This window comes from Myotis nattereri (assembly GCF_964212035.1).
Source record: "Myotis nattereri genome assembly, chromosome: 11".
Lineage (NCBI taxonomy): Eukaryota > Metazoa > Chordata > Mammalia > Chiroptera > Vespertilionidae > Myotis > Myotis nattereri.
Window position 1 is genome coordinate 56,002,358 of NC_138086.1, and position 24,174 is coordinate 56,026,531.

A 24,174-nucleotide genomic window follows, 5' to 3' on the forward strand; every position below is an offset into this window, starting at 1 on the left:
TCCAATCAGATTTGGTAATGGTGGAGCGTGTCACCAGACCAAAGTGACGAAGGTGACAATGAGGCTGTCCCTTCAGTGAGATGATCAGCCTTGCTAATAGAATACAAATTAGTGTTGTTCTGTAGAACACAGCTGTTTTGCATCTTATTGTTTTTTTTTTGACAAAGCAATATATTGTGAACATTCTTTCATGATAATAAATATTTTTCATATCACCTTAACGCAACGGTTTCCAAATAACATTGCAATTGGGGAACTTAAAAATATCATAATCTCATTCCCAGGAATTATGATTTAATTGGTGTGGAATGTGACCTGGGCTTTAGAATTTTTAAAACATCCCCAGATGATTCTAAATTGCAGACAAGCTTGGGAACCAGGGCTTGTGCAGAGTGTCCTTGAATGGACGCACTATTTAACGAATACAGGGAGGGACAAAAACAAGTTTACAGTTGTTTGTATGGAAAATAATACAATAATTAATAAACAAAGTATAAGAATAAATTCTGGGTTTTGCATACTTACAGCTGTAAACCTACTTTTTCCCTCATGCTGAATTTTCTCAATGTATATACTTTAAGGATGGTGTCACATTTTCACTATTTTAAAGAACACTAGCAAATTTTTTTAAGTTGGATTTTTTTGGCTACAGAGTTATATGATTGTTTATATATTGTGGATATTAACCCCCTTTCAGATATATGACTTGCAAATATTTTCTCCCATTCAGTAGGTTGCCTTTTCATTTGTTGATAGTTTCTTTTACTGTGCAAAAAGCTTTTTAGTTTGATGTGGTTCCACTTATTTATTTTTGTCTTCGTTGCCTTTGCTTTTAGTCAGATCCAAAATATTATCGCCAAGACTGATCTCAAGGATCTTCCCGCCTATGTTTTCTTCTAGGAGTTTTTTGGTTTCAGGTCTTACATTCAAGTCTTTAATTCACTGTGAATTAATTTTTGTGTATGGTGAAAGATGGCAGTCTAGTTTCATTCTTTTGCATGTGACTATCCAGTTTCCCCAATATCATTTATTGAAGAGACTACCTTTCCCCCATTGTTTATTCTTGTCACCTTCGTCATAAATTAATTGACCATATAGGTGTGGATTTATTTCTGAGTTTTCTATTCTGTTTCATTGATCTATGTATGCCAGTTTCTTGACTTAAAAAAATAAAACTTTAGTTATTAATTTTCTAACCTCCCTTAAATAACTTTTATCAATAAAATTTATTGTTTTTATGATAAATACATAAAACCTAGAACAATATAATGAATTTTTATTATTTCACCGTTATTTGCATCCATTTCCAACCAGAAACATAAGCTAAAAAACACAAAGGACATGCAAAAGTTTAACTCCACCAAAGATTTTCCTTTTTGCCATATCTCTGCATTTCAAATACTGTAATTTTCCTGGGTAATAAAGCAATAGGGGAACAACGATGATGGTGTAATAAAGCCAGATGATGTTCAATTGAAGACCGTCTTGCTCATTTTATTTCATAATCAAAATCCTAAACATAAAGTTTAAAAGGGATTTGGTTTCCCATAGTGCCACCCTGACATTTGTGTTTGTCTGTAATGTGATCTGTACATATACATCTCAAGTCCCCTGGAAAGTTAGCATTAAATTACCAGTTAATGTTCCTCTGGAAGAATCGTGTTCCTTACAGCATGTCTTTGAAACAACTCAAATATCCTTATAGTTGTCCTTCAGTTTATGATGCTGAACCTATGGCGCTCCAGCCCTATAAGAAAATAGCAAAGATGAGATTGCCTTGTAGTCTCATTTAGACAGTTAATTTTATCTTTGTTTTCTTAAGTCACATTTCATTGTGCTTCTCGATGGTGCAAAACTAATTGGCTGTTATCACAGTTACATTACCTTCAAAGGCAGATAAAATTAATGCAAAGTAAAAGATCGCTACAATCAGAGATATCTGCTTAAAAGGGAGACAGGCTTGCATAAAGTGGCTGCACAATCCACAGAAGGCTCTGGCAGAATAATAAATCATGACTTTCTCCAGGTTATCATCTTGTGCTCTAGTTCATTATTTTGTATCATTTGTTTTAACCTTGGATTGTCCCTACTACATCTGCTCTGCTGTGATTAATTCTGCTGATGGAAATAAACTGTCGAAGGGCAATGCTGTACTGCATGACTAATTAGCCTACCGAATTATATCCATAAATTAACATTTTGTTTTTATTCATTTAAATAAATCTAAGTTGTCTAAACTTTTGTACAGATCATTCTAATATCAATGTATTTTTATAAACTTTTAGCTAGATCAATTTATTTACCTTTTGGTCAACTAATTCTTAAATGGCTTCTTACCTTCACTTTCTTAAAACTATTATAGCTAGGTTATTGTCACTGTTGGCCTCAGAGGAAGAAATATATATATTTTTTCTGTTAAACTGAGCTTCCTACCAGGCTCTCAGCTTGAGCTTACCCTCCCTCAGCTTCCTCCTGCCCCCCAATGCTGGCCACAGACCATCATCCTCTGTTTCTATTGGTTATATGAAAATGATTATGCTGTGGACTGAATGTGTCTCCCTCAAAATTCATACATTGAAACCCTAACCTTCAGTGTGATAGTACCAGGAGATGAGGCCTTTGGGAGCTAATTAGGCTTAGATTAGGTCATAAGGGTGGGACCCTCATGATGGGCCTAACATCCTTATAACAAGAGGAGGAAAAACAGTGTGAGGATGCAGCACAAAGGAGCAGGAAGCATGCTCTCCCTAGCACCTTGATCTTGGACTGCTCAGCTTCCAAAACTGTGAAAAGTAAATGCTTGTTGTTCAAACCTGAGGCCTGGTCTTCACATAGCACACCTTGGGCTGCACTACATTGATGGTAAAGAAAAAGAAGGTGGGAGCCCTGTGTGTAGCCCAGCTACAATCATTGTGTGTAGCTGTTGAATTGCTGCAAATAATTCGAAATTTATACCAGATTGCAGACTCAAGCTTTTGATATTGTTAGGACTGGTTCAGAAACTAGCAAACCGCTGTTAGAGTAGCTGAGGAAGGACAGATAGGAGACATACACTGATTGACTCTTGAACTGATGTGATAATACATGCAGTAAGAGCCTGTAATTGAACTTTTTGAAACTTTAGCCTAATACGCTTTGAAAAAGTACACATGCCTGAGGGGCAGAAGAAACAGAGAAGTTGGGAAAACTTGAGAGGCATTTATATTCAACTTCAATAAAATGATGAATAACTACCTTGTTCAGGTATTGAATTGTTCTGATTCATTTCGATTTCTGATTATTTGAGCTATGTAGAATATTTCTTGGGAATAAACTTTTCTTAAATTTATTTCTCTTAAATTAGCTTAACTTTACTAACTTATCATGGGAGTATAATGCACATAGCATAAATTACTTCAATAATTGAAGATTGTCCATAACTCATAATCATTACTCTACTGAAGAAGTGTTAAGTACAGTTTTGAACAAGTCTTTATTAATTCCAGTATGCAGATTTTTGTAAACAAGTCCCTAATTTGAACTTTTTTTCTTATCATATGACTGTAGGAATTCAGTATATTATACTAACTGTGGTGAGGGTCCCATTTAACTATGGATTTCTTGGTTCCTTACATGTCTAGGACATAACCCCATACATGTAAAAAAAAGATTAATTCAAGATTTTGCTTGTCTGAATATATATTAGTTATCAAACTTTGAATAAATAAAATTTTAGAGTACTTTTTCAAATTTCCACATTATACTATCCAAATCTGTTACCAAGTAGAGGAACACAGGAAAAAGTCTTATAAGCATGTCTATTAATAGAGGGAGATTTTTATTGCAAAAGAAAAAGAGGAAATGTAGGCTTTATTTCATGTACACACCATGTAACCAAAACTGTTCTAGCTGTTTCACATATATTCACATTGAATCATAGCAACTGTGTGTGACATTTTCTCTCCATTATGGAAATGAGGAATGAAAGAGTCAAAGATATGTATTAACTGGGTATATATATTAACTGGGTAGCAGCCCAGCTAGGCTTAAAATTCCTAATTCTAAAGCTTGCTTTTGTTTTCACGGTCACATACTTTAGAAACGTCTGTATGCATAAGCTTTTATCAAAGAAATTTTGAAATCCATTTTTTTTTTCAGATAATGCTGCAGTTATGGAATCTATTTCAATATACAGGGTGGGGCAATATACAAGTTTATAGTTCTGAGTACATGAAATAGTTTATTCTTATATTATTATTTAATAATTATTGCAATATTTTTTATATGAATGACTGTAAACCTATGTTTGCGCCCCCCCCCACTCTGCCCCATATAACACTGACTCCATAAAATCCTACATATCAATCCCCAAACACAAATATATTTTCCTATGTAATAATTCAGTATTGCTCAGAAGAAAAATCAGCTTGAGAAGGCCCCTGGTGTACGGATGACCCCACAGGAGGGATGGCAGATAATTTCATCTCCTACGTCTCATCAATTGGTAGTGGCTGCCTGGATCTCTGTGTGGAGAAGAAACTGAGCCCATGTCTGCGCCCATGCAGGAAGCAGCCTTGGGATCCATTAGAGACCACGCCCATGGTCATGGGAGAGGAGACAGCAGCACATGTGCCATGTGTTGGCAAGAGCTGTCACAATTACTAGTAAAATAGTATGTGATTTGGGATGCAACTGCTCAAAACTGCCTTCCGCACTCAAAATTCTCTCTTTGATCTCACTTTTGGGGCTTAGTGTTTCCTAAGCTGGCCTGTTTGTAAGAATCAGCTAGGCTTATTATTTAAAAATACTATTCCCTGGGCCTCTTCTGGAGATTCAGGATGCTAACAGCGGGAGGCCAGGAATTTTATGATCTGGCAAATTTGGGAATATTCAAGTTGCCTTTGTGCTCAGAAAGTCCCTGTGAAGGACAAACATTAACTTATTAAGCAGTGCTACTTTAAGGTATAATCTTTTTAGTAGAGATTTGAGTCCATATAGGCCAGGGGCAAACAATGGATCAATTTGATGAACTGGTGGTCAGAGAAATTCACAGCACTTGAGAGCCTACCTACCTCATCTGGCTCTGCCCAAATTGCTGACTTTTCAAAAAAAAATATATATTTTATTGATTTCAGAGAGGAAGGGAGAGGGAGAGAGAAACATCAATGATGAGAATCATTGATCAGCTGCCTCCGGCACACCCCCTACTGGGGATCCAGCCTGCAACCTGGGCATGTGCCGTGACCAGAACTGAACTGTGACCTCCTGGTTCATAGGTCAAAGGTCAACCACTGAGCCAAATTGCTGACTTAATCTCATTTTGCTTTTCCTTTCACTCACTCTACTCCAGCCACACTAGTCTTTCTGTTGCTCTAACAAGTGCAAGGTCTCACCTCAAAGCCTTTGCCCTGGTAGTTCCCCAACATGGGATGTCATTCCTGGAGACCCTCTCAGGGCTGGTGCCTCTAATCCTCTGTTAAGTTGCAGGGCTATTAAGTGAAAGAGCCTGTTGGTAAGCAGGGGGGAAAGAGAAAGCACAATTTTAAGACTGTGAAGCAGACACTACTCATTGCCCACCTGACAACCAGAGACTCTCTAATTTGTGAAAGGGAGGATCCCTTTCCTAGCTATAAGCAATGAGTTATGAAAGTCATCACATAGCATCTTCAATGGAATCGGGGCATGGAAAATAATGGCTTTCCCAGAAAGAAAGAAACAGGATGCCAAGAATAAAAAAGAAAGAAGAAAGTCACTAGTTGCATAATAATTAAACCTGGATAAAACATATTCCTTAAAGCCATTCAATCACTGCCTTATCTTTCCTGCTCCTTGCAGGGTGCTCATAAGTGTAATCATCTGACTGTATCTTTGAAATAGCATTAGGAGCTGGGAAGCATCTTTATAAGCACTAACTGGAGCAACTCTGAAGAAAACATCATTAATCATGTCATCTGATAAGAGATGCTGTCAGTGTTACATTTAGAAATTTATACTCAGACTGAATTCCAGTAAACATCCCTCGTGTGTGTGCTGGGGATTAGGACAATGAAGGCTTCTTTGTTTACTATAAATCTTTAAAAACATCAGATAGGCATAATTTCTCAAAATGGAACTCACGGAGACACATTTGGTCTCGCAGGTGCAGGCTCTTTCCAGTCCAGTTCACTTTGCACAATGTTGCTGCTGTCTCTTCAGAAAGCACGCCTTTCACTGCATCAGCCACCTCCTGAACATACACTGAAAATGCTACCATCGCTCCCCATTGCTTTTCTGAATACATTTTAAAATCCTTAGGTTGGTATTTAAGACACATACTTACTTAGCTATTGCTAGATTTATTCATCATCAGGTAAGGTTTATATCAAGTTATAATAATCAACCAAAGCATAAGAACCAACTGCTTAGTATATATTAAGTATTATATAAGGCATCTTGAAGATACAAAAAAATATATAAAATACTTTCAATCCTTAAGGACCACCCAAACTAACCTAATAAGAGAAGGCAACATTGTAAAGCATGATGCAGACATCAGGAGTTTATGGAAGAGAGAAAGAGAATGGATATTGAGATGTATGTTTCTCCAGGTAGGTCCTTCCATGTTGTCTCAAAGGGTAAGAGATCCATTTTTTTTTTTTTACTGCTGCATAGTATTCCATGGTATAGATGTACCACAGCTTTTTTTACCCACTGATGGGCACTTGGGCTGGTTCCTGATCTTATCCATTGTAAATTGTGCTGCTATGAACATAGGGGTGCATATATTCTTTCTGATTGGTGTTTCTGATTTCTTAGGATATATTCCTAGAAGTGGGATCACTGAGTCAAATGGCAATTCCATATTTAATATTTTTGAGGAAACTCCATACTGTCTTCCATAGTGGCTGCACCAGTCTGCATTCCCACCAACAATGCACGAGTGTTCCCTTTTCTCCACATCCTCACCAGCACTTGTCATTTGTTGATTTGTTGATGGTAGCCATTCTAACAGATGTGAGGTGATACCTCATTGTTGTTTTAATTTGGATTTCTCTGCTGATCAGTGACTTTGAGCATTTTTCATGTCTCTTGGCCATCTGTATGTCCACTTTGGAGAAGTGTCTTTTCAAATGTATTTTTGTGCATTATTTAAGGAAAGGAAAAAAACTGGTTTCCCAATCATTAGTTATCTAGCATTATTAATGGACCAGTGCATTATTTATATAGCAGTTTTATCAAATATATGCATACTTGACTTAATGTCACTTTGGTAATTCTCTTTATGTATATTTCCCCCTCTTCAACCTCCAAGCACTGTTGTGAACTCTCAGCCAACAGGAGCTGGTATGTACTGAGATCCACTGTACACAACAACTCTCAGCTAGTAAGCATAAGTATACTATAGCTTTCAGTTCAGGAATATGCTACTTAGCTAACTATGAGATGAATATTTTCTGCAGCACGTGTTATTTAAAAGATGCTGTGGCCTCTTTTTCCCTTATTTTATATAATGGAGAACAGTTTGCCCAACAATGGCTGGTTAAATGAGTGGAAATATTAATATGAGCTACACTTCATATAAACAAAGTGTTAGTGTTAAAATAGGCCTTGAAATGAACATTTGAAGAGGATGAAGTTGCCTTTTAGGATATAACCAAGAGAGCAGAAAGTTAAGATCATCAGGAAGCTAGATATTGACAAGGGACAATTAACATCAAGAAGCTCATCATAAGCATCACAATGATCTGGATTGACCATACAATTGTATGAAGATACTTAGAAAAAAGCCATGGCAGGAGTCTTGTCCTCATTTCAGAGGCTCTAAGTAGATTGCAGGCGTGGCTGCCAAGGCAGGATATCCGGAAAGCATCTCCATAGGGACTTGGTAATAGTGATTCTCCTATAGAATTGATTCAGTTATGCTCCTTTTTACAGTAACACAGTCCTTCCATTAAAAAGGGTATGTGTGTACCAAATTCCCGTAAGTACACACGGGTCTGTTTCAGGAATCTAAATTCTGCAGTATTAATTTATGTGTCCATCAATATGTTTTAATTACTGACACTTTTTCACATATAATATAAAGACATTTTCAGAAAGAGCTTGAATATATTTTTTAAAATATTTTTATTGATTTCAGAGAAGAAGGGAGAGGGAGAAAGAGAGCGATTCATTGATTGGCTTCCTCCTGTATGTCCCACCTGGAGATTGGGCCAGCAACCTGGGCACGTGCCCTAATGGGGAATCAAACTATGACCTCTTGGTTTATAAGTCAACGCTCAACCACTGAGCCATGCCAGCTGGGAAAGAGCTTGAATATTTTTGATGACTTATTTTCCCAAATGAACTTTAAGAAAAACTTGACAAGTTTTCATAAATAAATTTAAAAATTAAAAAGTTCTATCAGTGTTTTCATTGAACTTATACTGAATAGATGATTTGGGGAAACTCTCATATTGTTTTTCCTATTCTGGTTCATAATATATTTATTTAGGTAGTTTTTATATAATTTAGTAAATTTTTATCATACAAGTCCTATAGTTTGTTACTGGTTATTTTGTAAAGTTAATTGCTGTAGTTGTGGAAACTTTTAAAAATTATATTTTTAAATTATGTTTTATTGGTGTTTAGGAAAGACAACTATTTTATTTACCTTACATGCAGTCACTTTATTGACTTCTTGTGGGTCAGTTTTCCTTTTGATTGCTGGATTTTTTTGTTAACAATCGTGACATATGCAAATGACGGTTTAGCCTCTTCCTCCCCCCCCACCCCCCCAGTATTGCTACCTTTCTTCTTTTTCTTGCATTATCCCACTGGCGTAGAAGTTTGTCTGATTTTAATGGTTCTCCATGTTTTATCATTAAGCATATCTTTGTATGTCTCTAGTGAATTTTCTTGATCAGGTCAAGCAAACTTCATTCTATTTGTATTTTAGTGCTATATTTTTTCAAGATGACTAGTGATTCTATGTTACTATACATATATGGTCTATATAAATTCCTTTTTAAAAATTTATGAAGTATTTTGTGACCTATTGTTAATATTTGTAAATGTTTTAATTCATTCTGGGAAAAGACGAATTATTTTTTAATTTCCACATACAGTTATTAAATTGTGATTAGGGAGTTACTTAATCCTATATCTTTTGACTATTTAGGAGAACATTTTGTTCAAACTTTCCTCTGTTAATATAGATTATACATTTCTCTCTACTTTTTCACTGTTTTGTTTTTCTTTTTGTATTTCAATTGAGTTGATAGATACATAAAGATTCATAATGGTTGCACCTTATTGAAGGGAGGGGGAGATTAATCAACAAAACACATTCCATTTTACTTTGACTCTAAGTATCACTCCTAGCCTCTCTTTGTCAGCACTTACTTGGTATATTTTTCATCATCCCTTTATATCCAAATTTTTGTTTTAGATACATCTCCTGCAAACAGCATATCATTAGATATTTTTGCTACCCAATATAATAATGTCTTTTATAAGATTAACCTAACATTTTGACTTTAATTGCAATAATATTAAGAAAGCATAGTAAATAGAAAATACCAAATGCATATACCAAATGTTTTCTTCCTCATTTATTTCCTATCTCCAGCTTGATCAGTTTGGTTTTGCCTATGTCATTTTTTTTTTCTGTCTAGTTTTGCAATAATTTGTCTCATTATTTTCTTCTCTTGCTTGTTTTTATTTTAACTCAGGTTTTTCTATAATGCCAATCATTGCTGTCAATAAGTTTTCACCCAAATTAGATAAGATATTTCATATCCTTAACCTCTCCTAACCTCCCATGCTCTGTGGATATCATCTGTATTTACTTACAGATTTTTAAGTGATTTGCTTTACATTGTGGTTCAATTCCTATGTGAATTTTATCTTATAGACTGTGATAACTTTTACAATAACCACAAAAAACTATATTTCTGTCAGTTTCACTTCTTTCTTTGCTCACTATTATCTCCTATTCCACATATTCTTTCTGGTTGTACGCATTTTCATTTTCAGTATCTCGAAGTGATACTTTCAGAAAGCATTCATGTGATCATTTCTGAGTCCTTTAATATATAAAAATGTCTTATTTTTGCCCTCTAAACAATAATTTGGCTAGGCACAGAAATCTAGGTTAAAAATAATATTCCTTTAGAATGGCAAAAATATTGTTTCATTTGCTTATTACCTGGGAGATCAAATGAGAAGTTTGACAGCAATTTGAATATTATTTCTTTTTTTAAAAGTCTATTTTTATTGATCTCAGAGAGGAAGGGAGAGGGAGGGAGAGAGATAGAAACATCAGTGATGAGAGAGAATCATTGATTGGCTGCCTCCTGCATGCCCCCTACTGGGGATTGAGCTTGAAACCCAGGCGTGTGCCCTGACCAAGAATTGAACTGTAACCTCATGGTTCATAGGTCAACGCTCAATCACTGAGACAACCCAGATAAGAAATCCCAGTGATTATTCTCAATGTGTTTTCCCCCAATTAAAAATAAACTAGAATATACCTGATGTGGGATATAGAAAGCTACACTGGTGAACTTTTAATCAAATATCAAAGGAAAACAATGGGAAGGTTATATTTGAATTTTTTTTCTTATTTTATTTTAAAATAGATTAACCCCGAAGTTATTCTATTATAAAGGGACATGGTAGGAAACAGATTCCCCATTGTGAGTTCTCCTGATGGCTTCTACAAAGGTCATGGAGATGCCAACTGCCTGTGTTTTAGAGCAATATTTCACCTCATCCTCCTGAGGTATGGTATTGGCAACTACTACCACTTGAAAGCATGCACTATTGATATGGGTAATGGCTGGGCCAGAAAAGATACTCCACTGGGTTGGGTTCATGGATAGGATAAGCTCAGGACTGGAGTAGGCAAGAAAAATGGTAAGATTTGGTAATGTCTGTAAAATATTACTTCGCAGAAAAAAAAGTGTTGTATATACAGAATGTACAATTCTTACAAAGCTAAACAAACGGCTATGTCAAGAAAACTACATCAAAATGTCCTGCAGCTGATTCAATCACATCTTTCCCCAACATCAACATGCTTGTCTCCTCATTTCAGACTCTTCATGGTCGACAGTGCCTACCAGCTCATTTCTGTCCATAATCCTTCATTCATGTTCTTTCCTATCGTAACATCAAGAGACCCACCAATACCACATACTTCTTATCCCTCCAAATACAGTGATTTTTCTTTTAAATACATTTTTTATTGATATCAGAGAGAGGAAGGGAGAAGGAGAGAGAGAAATATCAATGATAAGAGATAGTAATTGATCAGCTGTCTCCTGCATGATCCCAACTGGGGATTGAGCCCCAAACCCAGGCATGTGCACAACCAGAAATTGAACCCTGACTTCCTGGTTTATAGCTTGATGCTCAACCACTGGGCAACACCAGCTGGGCAATACAGTGATTTTTAAAGAAAATACTGTGGCTTAATTTAGCAGCATTAAAAAGTACTTGCAGCTTCAATTAAAATGACTTTTCTCTTAGTGTTCTCAATGTGTCACACATTCTTAAAGTTTAAGAAAAACAAAACAGACTTTTAAATAGACTTAATATTACCTAAATAGGACTGAATACTAATGTAAACATTAAAAACCCATAGTTGGTTGCATTTTCCTTGAGGTGTTAAGTAGGAGAAGTTTTTGTCTTGCTGCTATTTTTGCTTCAAGCTCTCACTGTTTCAACATCTCACAGTTTCAAGGATTTGTCTAGAATCATAAAATGTTCAAGATGAAAATGGCCTTAGAGACCACCAGTCTAACATCCCAAGTCACAGACAGGGAACTGAGGCCCAGATAAATGAAGCAACTTGCCTAGGATCTAACCGCTAATTGGAGGCAGAATATGGACTAGAATGTGGGATTCCTGAATTTTCAAACAGGGATTTTCTCACTGCCCCACTAATAGGTCTTTTCTTTGAGGTTTATCAGAATGAAGGAACAATTAAAAAGTTGTGCCGAAATTTTTGCAGAAAATGTTTACTCTTTCATCAAACAACTAACTACAAAAAGAACAAAACCCCAAACCTGAGGTTGGAAAATTCTCTTACTTTAGACAATTATTTCTGGAAAGAAATGGAGCATTAGTAGGGTCGTGAAAATATCTTTATTACTCTGACATTTCTGCTACATGGATCTATTTAAAGGAGACTTAGCTACTGTTTACTTGAGTCTCTGTAGGTTGTGAGACATCTATCTCATCATTGGCTATTTCTGGCAAAAGCTACAGGTAGGAATGATGCCTAGAACAACACATTCTAAGACTTTCTTTCCCCTCCCCTCCCTTGCCCTTCCCCATCCCCATCCACTTCCCCTTCCCTTCCCTTCCCTTCCCTTCCCTTCCCTTCCCTTCCCTTCCCTTCCCTTCCCTTCCCTTCCCTCCCCTCCCCTCCCCTCCCCTCCCCTCCCCTCCCCTTCCCTTCCCCTCCTCCCTTCCTTCCTTTGTGTATCTGCACAACACTCTACCCAACTGAGTAACTGGGACAGGGCTTAAGACATTGTTTCTTCATAAATTACTCTGAAAATAAAAATTGTGATCTAGAGAAAATGCCTTATCTTTCTCCTCCCAAGGCAAGCATATTTAAATGTAATTTCTCCAGATTTGTGGGAATTGTTGTATTTTGAAGGTCCTTTGAATCAATACCCAGAATATATGTATTACCTTGGTAATAGTTTCTTGCTTTACTGATGATTCTTTTACCCTTCACAAGTCTGGCATAATAATTCAAAAAGAGCCCTGATGCAGCTTGATCAGCTTAGGAGAAAAGACATTCAGTCAATTCTTTCAGAAAGTGCAGAAAAATGGTTGTAGTATTTTAAGTAAAATAAATGCTTTCCTAAACATACTTGCAGTTGACAAAATGCTAGATGTTTAGGTGGCAATTATAGTTCTTTGATAAACTGTCACATCTTGTCACAACACACTTTATAAACAAGGAAAGATTTAGATGTCCTTTATGACAGCTTTGTGTAGGTTGAGAATGTTTGGCAGTTAATTTCCAACAAGGAACATATTTTTCTTTCCAGCAGTTATCTGCTTGTTTATTAGGAAGAGTTTCTTTGTGCCTTTAATCTTACTCATTGGACTCACAGTTCCAGATCGTTATTGTAATATTACCTCCCCTCACTTATTGTTCATAATCATCATCCACAATTCTTTGAGAAAACCATTTCCCACAGAGCTTTACATTGGTAGGAATGCTTTAAAGCTTGTTTGGAGATTGCTTATAATTGAAGTTGACTACTGCGTGTTTTTACTGAGCTTTTTGTTGGAAACCTGTCCTTTTATACAATAGATGTGAAGACAGTGATTAGGTAAATAAAGCGGAGTGAAACAAATAGGGGAAAAAAGGAAGAAAATTTTGTGGTTCAGAAATGCAACTTTAATTCTGTAGACTCATTTTTGAAGCACACTTTGGAATTGTTTTTTTAATTTTCTGGTGAACTTAAAAATCTTAGTATGAAATAATAATCTTAGAATAACAATGAGATTACATGCGCTGAATCAATACAGTGACAGAGGAATCAATATATGGAGAGGTTTCTAGATTGCAAATAAGAAAATATCTCCCTAGTGTTTATGTGCAATGTTTTAAAACAGTTTTGATAATGGATCTTTCCTTTCTCATGTAGGATATTAGTTGCATGAAATTACTGAAAAGATACTCATGTTAATGATATTTTGACAAAATACAAGCTCCACTTATGCTATTCAAACCTATTTTAAAGACATTTTATTCTTTTCCCTTCAATTGTGACTATTAATTTAACCCTCATGATAAATATTAAGACCATCTGTTCATTCACATAAGTAAAAACTGAGTGTAGTGTGGTTTGGAACGGGTTAGTGGCTCTCAAACTTCAAGGGCATCAGAATCAGCTGGAGGGAGTGTTAGAATCTAGATTCCTGAGCCTCATCTCCAGTTGCTGATCAGTAGGTCTGGGTGGGGCACCACACTTTGTTTCATCATGACACCAGGTAATGCTGATGCTGCCGTTCCGGAGACCACACTTTTGAGAACCACTAGATTATATACCCAATATTTATTTTGCCCTTTGTGAAGATAAAAAGTCGAGTTGATTTATTTTGCTTCTACATATTTCACTATTCCTTATAATGTGACATATTTTATTTTGCTTCTAGAACTTTTAATATTCTTCTTTTCTATGTATTAATATTGCTTTTAAATCTTACAATACCCTTTAGGAACTATTCACATATATCCTCACAAATGTTCAGGATACTGCCAGTGAAAAACTATTTTTTTTTTTCTTTTGGTCTGATATCTTAATTTCACTCTAATTCTTAAATATATTTTTACTAGGTCTGCAATTCCAGGTGGTCAGTTATTTTCTCTCAGCCCACTGAGGTCATCATTTTCTCTTTGGACTTCACTGCTGCTGTTTAGATCTCAGCTTCCTTTGAAGTTACTCCTTTGAAGATAATGTATTTTCTTCCTCTAGCTCAGTAGTTCCCAACGAGGGGCACATGCCCTACAGGGGCAATTTGATTTTTTAAGGGGGACAATTGGAGAATGAGTTATGAACAGTGATTTTTTTTGCATTTCTTATGGTTCTAGGGGCCTCATATACAGTATATAAATGTATATTGTGACATAAGTATGCATTTCAGTTCTCTGGTACATGTTTTAAAACTTTATTTGCTATTTTTCATATCATTTCATATTATTATTATTTTTTAAACAATTTCTTAGTGATTTCTTCCTCAGTACTTCAACTGTCCTTTCATTCTTTTATTTTCCTCTTTCATGGATGCCCTGTTCTTTGGAAGCTTGCTTAGACCAAGTTAATGGCCTTTTAAGCTTCCTCCATGTGAATAGGAGTTCACTTTTTGAATAATAAGAATTATATGACATGTGGTGGGGGGCATCAGGATTTTAGAAATGCTTAAGTGGGGCCTGGCCAAAAAAAGGTTGGGAACCACTGCTCTAGCTGGTTTTTATGGTCTTTCTTCCTTCCTTCATTCCTTCCTTTTCTCTTTCCTTCCTTCCTCCTTCCTTCTTTTCTTCCTCCTTTTCTTCTGATTCAAATTCAGTGTTATATGCAGAGGTCTGGAATTGTCTAAAGTAATTACATGCTTGAGATTCATTTGACTTCTTCAATCTGTGGATTGTTGTTTTTCATCAGTTAGAAAAAAAATTCTCATTAATTATCTCTTCAAATATTGCCTCTGTCAAATTCTCTTTCCTCCTACTGGAACTCTGATGAAACTTAAAATATACTTCTCATTCTATTTTCCACGAATCTCCATTTCATAGTTTCTTTTAAAAAATCATTTTTTTTCACGTTGCATTTTTCTGACCTATCCTGCAGCTTCCTTTATTCTCTTTTCATCTGGATCTACTGTGTCATAAAAACAGTGATTGAGGGTTTTTGAATAACTATTCTTTTAGAGCAGTGTTAGGTTTACAATAAAATTGAGAGGAAGGTACAGAGATTTCCCATATAGCCCCTGCCCCCACACATGCATACCCTCCCTATTTTTTTTTTTTTTTTACCAGAGATTAACTACATTGATGTTGTAATTATCTAAAGTCCACAGTATATCTTAAGTTTCACTCTTGGTGTACATTCCACGGGTTTGGACAAATGGATAGTGACATGTATCCATCATTATAATAACATACAGAGTATTTCCACTACACTATAAATCCTCTGTGCTCTGCCTTTTCATTTCTCCTCCCTTCTCTCACCACTGGCAACCATTGATCTTTTTAGTGTCTCCATAGTTTTGCCTTTTCTGGAATGTCATATCGTTGGAATCATACAGCTTGTAGCCTTTTCAGATAGACTCCTTTCACTTAATATGATTTAAGGTTGTTTCATGTCTTTTCATGACTTGATACCTCATTTCTTTTCAGTGTTCAATAATATTCCATTGTCTGGATGGACCAGAGTTTATGTATCTATTCACCTAGTGAAGGACATCTTGGTTGCTTCCAAGCTTTGGCAATTGTAAATAAAGCTGTTATAAACATCTGTGTACAGGTTTTTGTGTGGACATAAATTTTCACCTCTAGATGAATACTAAAGAGTATTGGATCATAGTGTAAGAGTATATTTAGTTTTGTAAGAAACCTTCAAACTGTCTGCCAAAGTGACTGGACCAATTTGTATTTCCACCGGCAATGTATGAAAGTCACTGTTGCTCCACATCCTCACTGCATTTGGTGTGTTCTAGACTTAGGCCATTCTAATAGGTGTGCATATCTTTGAGTTTTTCATTTTAGTTCTTGTATTTTTCATTTGTAGACATTTTGTCTAGTTTCTTTTCAATCTGTCTGAGACAATTTTTAGAGTTCATTCATTGTTCTCTGAAGATATCTCCAAACATGTTCTTTTTTTCAAAGTATTTTTTTAAAACATAGTATAATAGCTATTTTATAAGCTCTATCTGGTAATTCCAATGTCTAAAGTTCTTGGAATCGGTATCTGTTGTCTATTTTTCTTGCTTATGATGAGTTTTTCTTTTGTGGTTGCTTATGTTTATGTGACCTCATGTTATATGCAATTTTATTTGAGGAAATTCTCTGAAGCCTCAACTGTAAGTTGTTTTTCTTCCAGAGATAGTTTGTTTCTGACTCCTCTACGGAATGGCTGTTAGTCTGGGACCACCTTCCATGTGCTTAAGTTTCCCTGGCCCATCTGGGTGATATAACCCCAGACTGCAGAACCATACAAGGGTAGCCTAAGGTCGAGATTCAGGCCCGCCCAACCCTTTCATCCCCCTTTCTCACACTATTTTTCTCTGCTATGCTCACCAATTAGTCATCCCTCCCTATTATGGATTGTGCAGGCTGGTTTACTTCTGCTTCACATTAGTATTCTGAAGATGGAGAGCTCTGGGGTCCCAATATAATGAGTAGAAGGTCTCCTATGATACTCTTCACCTTGGATAGGCCCTGGGCCTTAAATTCCATTACCCTTGACCCATGAAGTCTATAAAACTGAAACTTAAGCTAATTATACCTCGTCATAGCTCTTTATCAAGAATTTAGGATGAGCTCACATCCCCTCCCTGAGGGCAGAATGGTGGAAGCAGCAAGCAGCCACTGCCACTGGCAGAGAACACCTGTCCCTGGGAGAAGTCATCCCAGCAAGACTAGTGTGCATAGTGGCTGATGAAGAGCTTGGACGGGGCGAATCTGTAGGATCTTGTATAAGTTAACAGAAACCAGTAGTTTGATATTTTGAGACAGGGCTTATGTTTTGAATTAGCTAGTATAAGCCTGTGCTATTATAGTCATTTACAGTTCCCACCTGGTTTTCCCATGTCAGCTAGGACCTCTGATATCAAGGTTACACACTTATATTTATGATAAACTTAAGGTTAGTGATAAGAGAGACTACATACACATAATGAGTGTATATTCAATATACTACCTTCTAGTAATTTGTCTTTAAAAATGTTCTTGTGATTGTTATTCACTTTAGCAGTTTACTTTGCCAACAGTCAATTTTTGTATAAATACATTCTGCTTCATATCCTTATATGTTAATTTACTTCTTATCAATTCAATTCATGAGCTCTCATTTCAGATAAACAACAATGAAAAGCAAGAAACAGCTTATTAGCGTCAATCTGTTTTCTTCCTTTTGTAGACATACAAAAAAGGTTTTGCCAGTGAATAAATGAATTTATGACAATAAGCTATTATGTTATTTCTTGAAAATTATGTATTTTTAAAGAAATATTTTATTTTCACTAACTCTGGAGTGTTCTGCTCTGTACATGGGGACTAGAAAAATAGTGATTAATGGTACTTCCACATATGAGGAGTAGGATGGCATTAGTTGGTGCCTGATTTTCTGTAAGGTTAATCCAACTGCAGAGAGTAGTTTGATGTTATGGATTTGCACACAGGCTCTGATGCCAGACTGGGTTCAAACCCTGGCTCAATAGCTCAATATAAGTGACTTTAGGCAAATTACTTAGCATATTTTTTTTGGTCAATGTTTCCTTAGCTATACAATGGATGACAATAACAGTACTACCAACCTCTGAGTATTGTGAGGATTTAATAAGCAGAACGAATAAAAACCATTAGTAACCAGTACTTTATATATTTTATGTATATCACATGTACTTTATAAATCTTGGTTATTCATGTAAATAGGATATAGGTAGGTGATGAAATTTTTAAAAAGTGGTAGCAGAATCATGTCTGCAAAGAGTCCTGCTCCAGATTCTTTATTTTCCCTATACCTTTCTCCTGAAGGGGCAATAGCAGGGAAGTAGAATGGGGAGATGATTGCTTGTGCTGTAGAGTGAGCCGTGATGAGATGGTCACATGCTGAAAGTATGCCTGCCCCAGAGAGTGCATCATTCCCTTGGACTCCTTGAGGTAGAGGGAGTCTTCACCCAAAGACTCCTGACGTCAGGCCACGTGGGAATGGGAAAGGCACTGACATCTTAAAGCATCCTTGAGGCAGCAGGCTCTCTCCACATGTAAGTGTAGAACGAGGCCCGTAAGAAAGAGTTTAGGCATAAGGCCATGTGGAAAATTACTAGTTAGCCAAAAGAGGATTGCTTCCTCGTTTTTCTTAGTTTATCTTACAGGGATTAAGCACCTCTTAATAACAGATCATAAAATCTTTTGAATATTTCAATGTTTAATTCTTATAACTATACATCTTCTCAATTTTCAGTATATTTTATAGCAATAAATGGACATTAGAAAACACCATCTTCCTAGCCTGAGATTCTATGATGGTAGACTATTGCTCCCAGCAAGACATTGCTGAAACATTTTGAACAAGGAAATATATGCTTTATTTATAATATCTCCAGAGAAAGAAATCTTACAGGTCCTTTTGATAATTTGCTTTTTAAAAAATACATAACTCATTTAGGAAATTCTCTTACGTCTACTCTCCTGAAGTTTAATCTCTTTCTCGCTTATTTATTCTTCAGTAAAGATGGAAAGCAGCTGATATCATCCTCTTCATATACTTGAGAACCATTATTTAAAAATTCCTCTACCAAGTAATCTCATTTTGCCAAGGCCTTCATTATAGGTTCTATTTTTAAATCCTTTGATCTTTTTTATTGTTCTCCATCTCTCTCTCTTAAATCTCTGAATTTAAACAACTTGTGCTCCTGTGGGTCTGACCAGTGTGGTATTCTACTGGCTGTGTCAACTACTATTTATACAGCCCAGTATCACACTTGCTTTTTTAGGAACAGTAAAAGCATTTCAATGGAGGTGATACATTATCTCTAAGCATTTATTTGTGTCACAGGTAAACTAAGGCCATTTGAAAACCAATATCTTCCCTTCATATAAGAGAATAGTTTGATTGTTTTTTTTTCTAATTAAACAAGTTGTTTAACAGTTGTTAAAGAACAGCACTATATTCCAGAGCTACTTGGAGTTAATTATGGCTTATTATAAATTGAAGGACAAAAACAAAACACACCAAAAAAAAGTGTAAAGAGGATAAAGAATGGATTTTTAGCAATTAATTGGATTGTATAATTTTTAAAAAGCCACTGTTCTGAAATAAATAAATCTTGATTGAATTGTTGGATTTCATCAGTGATATGCTTTTCATCTTTCCACTTTAAACGTGGATTGTAGACCAAGGTTTATGTTTAAAGACTGCATCTGCCATTAGTATAGTTAAATACAATTGGGATAATTATGTTATGAAACTGGAACCAAAATTGGCAAGGTAACTCAGTGAAATTTAAGAGTCCCTTGATTATTGTATTAGCTATCAGATTATTTCTTTGAGTTTATGATTAATATAAAAGGTACATGGCCCAGATTGTTTCTTATTTTAACTCTGTTTGCATGATAGGTTATGATGTTGCTTTAATGACAAAATTTTATTTACTTATTTCACTTATCTTGGTGTCTTTAAAGAGCTTTACCACTTCTTAAAAACATTGCAATCAGAGAGGATTGTTATTAAATCCTTCCTTCCATAGTTACTCTCTTATTTTGCTGATGAAATCTTTGTTTACTTTTCTTTGAAAGGTTTAGATTATGGCCAACCTTTTACAGCATATTCATAATTTATTTATGATTCAAAATAAAATGAGACCAAAAATTAGTGAACTTAACACTTGAAAGGTTCCATATGTTTGGATATGCTCAGATTATTATTTTTCCATACACATTTATACAAATCACTGAGATGTAACTTATGTGGTAAGCACTGTATAAGATTTCATGAATATTTAGTGCTTTGTTTCTATTTCAAAGTCTGTGAAGTTTCATAAATCAGCACTGTTTTTTGCTTGGTTGCTACATAGCTGTGACTTTTGTGCTGTCTCTTCTGTATTATAAAGGCTGAGTTTCATACGATTTGCATATGAAAAGAGTTCCTGGTAGGTAACAGACATGCTATTTTGGTTCAGTGTTAAGGGTTATGCTTTAAGTATATAATGGAAATGTTTCATGCACATTTAAATTTCACCTTAAACCTCCGACTCTTATATGTTGTTTATAGATTAGTAAATAGAGAGAATTTAAGAATCTATTTCCAATTTCATGATCTGGAATTCAAACTATTACCAAGTATTTATCTATCAGAATGCTCCATTGGCAATTTCTCAGACTCCATAACCATAAAAATAGGCCCTCAGTTATTTTATTGGGGTGTTACATGTTCTAAACCGGATGACACTGGCTAATCATCAGTGTCATCAGGGTTGTTTTCCGAAAATACATATTTCCAGACTCAACCTAGGACATGTTTTTTACTTGGTAGCATTAAACCAGTAATTCTCAACATTGGCTTCTCATTAGAATCCGTCAGGGAGTTTAAAAAACAAAAACAAAAAGCTGATGTCTCATCACCATCCCATGCCTGGGATCCGGATGTAATTGGTTCTGAGTCACCCTAACTCTAACCTGAACCCTGAGAGCTTTTCAGGCTAATGGCTAGCCTCTTCTGAGAACCGCTGCTTTAAACAATACATTTCTTGATTAGAGTGTCTTACAATGCACATTGATTTGTTTTACAACTTTACAATTTCATTACTCTCTTCAAATATTTATCTCTTTTTTGTTTGTTTGTTTGTTTATAAAGTTATACTGATAACCCCTGGGAGCAGCAGAGGAGGATGGCTCCATGCACGTTCTGGCATGGAGGGAGGTCTGAGCCTGCTCACCTCAGGGAGAATAGATGACTTCTTTGAGAAGTACGGTAAGTGGGATTGCCTTTCTCCTACCGGACGGAGAGCCTGTGGGCAGGGAAATTAAGGATGGTAGAGTTAATAAATTGATTTTGTTGTACCCAGCACATCCAGGAGAGCTACTTTAGTTTGAATTGGCCCTTGGTAATAACAGCTAGCATTTATTGAGTCCTTGCTATATGCCAAATACTTAGACTTCTTCACCATAATCCCACTGCCACTTTACAGGGAAGCAAACGGCAGGCACAGAGAGGTTGAATAGTTTTCCCAGAGTCACACAGTTAGTATGTAGTAAAGGCTAGATCTAGATCTAACCCAGGCAGTCTGACCCCCGGGCCTTTGTGGCTGCCTATGATGTCCCTTGCTGGACTAGCTAGACCACAATATTGTATAACATATGAATGAGGAGGATATAAGCAGATTGAAGTCTGATCTCCTATAAGTAATGTTAATATATACAACCCACATGACTTCTCCCAATTCAATGATCCCATCAGTAAAATGGGGCTACTAATAATACCTTCTTCATAGGTTATTATGAGTTTTTTAAATAAAGGGCTACCTTGGTTTCTGGGTTATAAAGGTTCTCAGAAAATGACTTTTGTTTTTATAAATCAGCTTAGTTTATGAGTCTAAAAGCATAGAAATTTGAGGCTTGGACTCATTGACATTCTTCCTATGGGTAGGCTAGATGGTAGTTCCAGTCAGTGTATATAGACTGGTTAAGGTTTATCCTAACCCTGAAATTTTCTAATTTTTATAAATTGTATCAGTCACCCAGATACATGACCATTAGCTGGCAAAATTCTTCTATTCTATTATTAATCACTATGATTAATAATGTAACTTAAATACATCTTTTTTTTCATTGATTTATGGAAGCCACACTTCATATTTATGAAATGTACTACTTCAGGTACTGTATAGAAGAGTTTTCCTGAGGAATTAATGTGGTAACTCTCTTAAAAGTCTCCCATGCTCAGCCGGCGTGGCTCAGTGGTTGAACGCCCACCTATGAACCAGGAGGTCATGGCTTGATTCCCAATCAGGGCACATGCCCAGGTTGAGGGCTCCATCCCCAGTGGGAGGCATGCAGGAGGCAGCCTATCAGTTACTCTCTCTCATCATTGATGTTTCTATTTTTTTTCTCCTCTCTGAAATCAATACAATTTTTTTTTTAAAGTCTCCCATAACATGGTGCCACATGAAATTACTGACATGGGCTTCAGAATACTTGGATTCTTTCTTCCTGGTCTTCCTTCTTTAAGTAACTGGCAGTTCCAGGCATGTTCACTTAACCTAGTAAGTCTTTGTCTTATAGTACGCAAAATTTAGAAGCAGTATTATATGATAGTGATGGTTTCTTCTGACTAATATCATGTGATTTTGGATATTACAAATAGCAGCAAGGATATATTTATACATGTAAACTGTATATATAATGGGAACTGCAGTTCTCACCCACCAGTTCATCTTTTCAGTTCCAAAAATTTCTTCCTTATTCTGATCTCCTCTGTCAAAACAAAGACGTAGAATTCTGTGATTTCTAACTTCATGATTCTATTAATCTTTTCCCCAGTATCAGATATTTGCCAAAAATGCAACAGCTCCAGAACCTAGAGATTCCTTCCCTGGTTACTCCTCTCTAAAAACTTTTGCAAAATTGCTTTATCTTCTGTAATTGAGTATTTTTAGTACCTGATTATAGTGTTTCTCAAATATTGACTTCTGGATATGCATTCGGTTACACAGATAATGAAAATATTTTCCTAATTCACACATATACACACAGACATAGAAGTTGAATTAATGGATAGAAGACTTTTTCCCATAAAATATTTTTAAACATCTGACAGCTGGTACCATTTGTTTGTATTAGAACAAAATATGACAGTGTTCCATTTAACACAGAATTATTTATGTTATAATATAGTGCTCTCAAACTAACTTTATTGAAGAAATGGCTCTTTTTTAAATACCCAAGTCACTGCAAACCAATTCTTCTATAAAATACAAAAATAAGGCATTACTAAAAAAAGGATACCATCAAAAAGAAAACAAAACATATAAATCTAAATTTTTAATATTATTTGTTTCAATAGACACTATTTTGTCAAACTGCTCTAAAATTATTTCTCTCAAATTTTTAATCTCAATTTCTATACTTGTTCTAAACAGATAGCAGAGTTCACAGAACTACACTTTACTGTGGCTAAGACACTGAGTTGCACTGGTCTTGAAAAGCATGTTTGACTTCATTGTTTTTTTATAAGGTTGATTTTTTTTTTTTTTTTTTTAGCAAAAATAGAGTACAACATCTACAATGCTGTGACATTATAGTGAAAACATTCACCTCTTCATTTACAGAAAATATGTTGCCTTATAATATTTGAATAAGAATGACATATAAACTGTAATGAACTTTAAATCTTGTTCCTTTTCCCTTCCTTAATCCCTCCCTCAATTTGTAGTATTTCTTCAAAAGGTTAGATCTGGCCGGCTTCAGACAATCCCTAGATCCAGTGAATGGATCCTTCAGGGTCTTTCCATGATTAAAATGTAAGTAGATATTAAGCCTCACCTCTATTTAACCTTAGTGGGAATGAGTTATTCAGATTCTTTCTTGATAATGGCTTTTAATTAAAAGGGGAAGAGGAAAGCCTGGGGGAACTGAGCAAGTGTGGAGAGGGGATATTACCAAATGTGCTGTCTGTGTGAGACACATCTTGGAAATAGAGCACTAGAGTTTTATCCATGATTTAAAAATCAGAATCATCCCGGCTGGCATGGTCAGTAGTTAAGGGTCAACCTATGAGCCAGGAGGTCATGGTTCGATTCCCTGTCAGGGCACATGCCCAGGCTGTGGGCTCGATCCCCAGTGTGGGGTGGATGATTCTCTCTCATTATTGATGTTTCTATCTCTTTCTCCCTCACCCTTCCTCTCTGAAATCAATAAAAATATATTTAATAAAATAAAATTAAGTAAAATCATTGTCCAAGTGGAAAAGAATCCAAAAGGTAGAT

General features: G+C 35.7%; 1 long non-coding RNA gene across 1 annotated transcript; it reads right to left on the reverse strand.

The window, feature by feature from the left end:
* Window positions 1-644: 644 nt before the first annotated feature.
* On the reverse strand, window positions 645-22,629 carry LOC308526689. The gene is made up of 4 exons (XR_013996568.1): window positions 22,616-22,629; window positions 21,127-21,198; window positions 5,373-5,485; window positions 645-1,747 (listed from the first exon to the last, which is right to left on the reverse strand). It is a non-coding gene; the product is annotated as an uncharacterized lncRNA (long non-coding RNA).
* Between the last annotated feature and the right edge of the window lie 1,545 nt (window positions 22,630-24,174).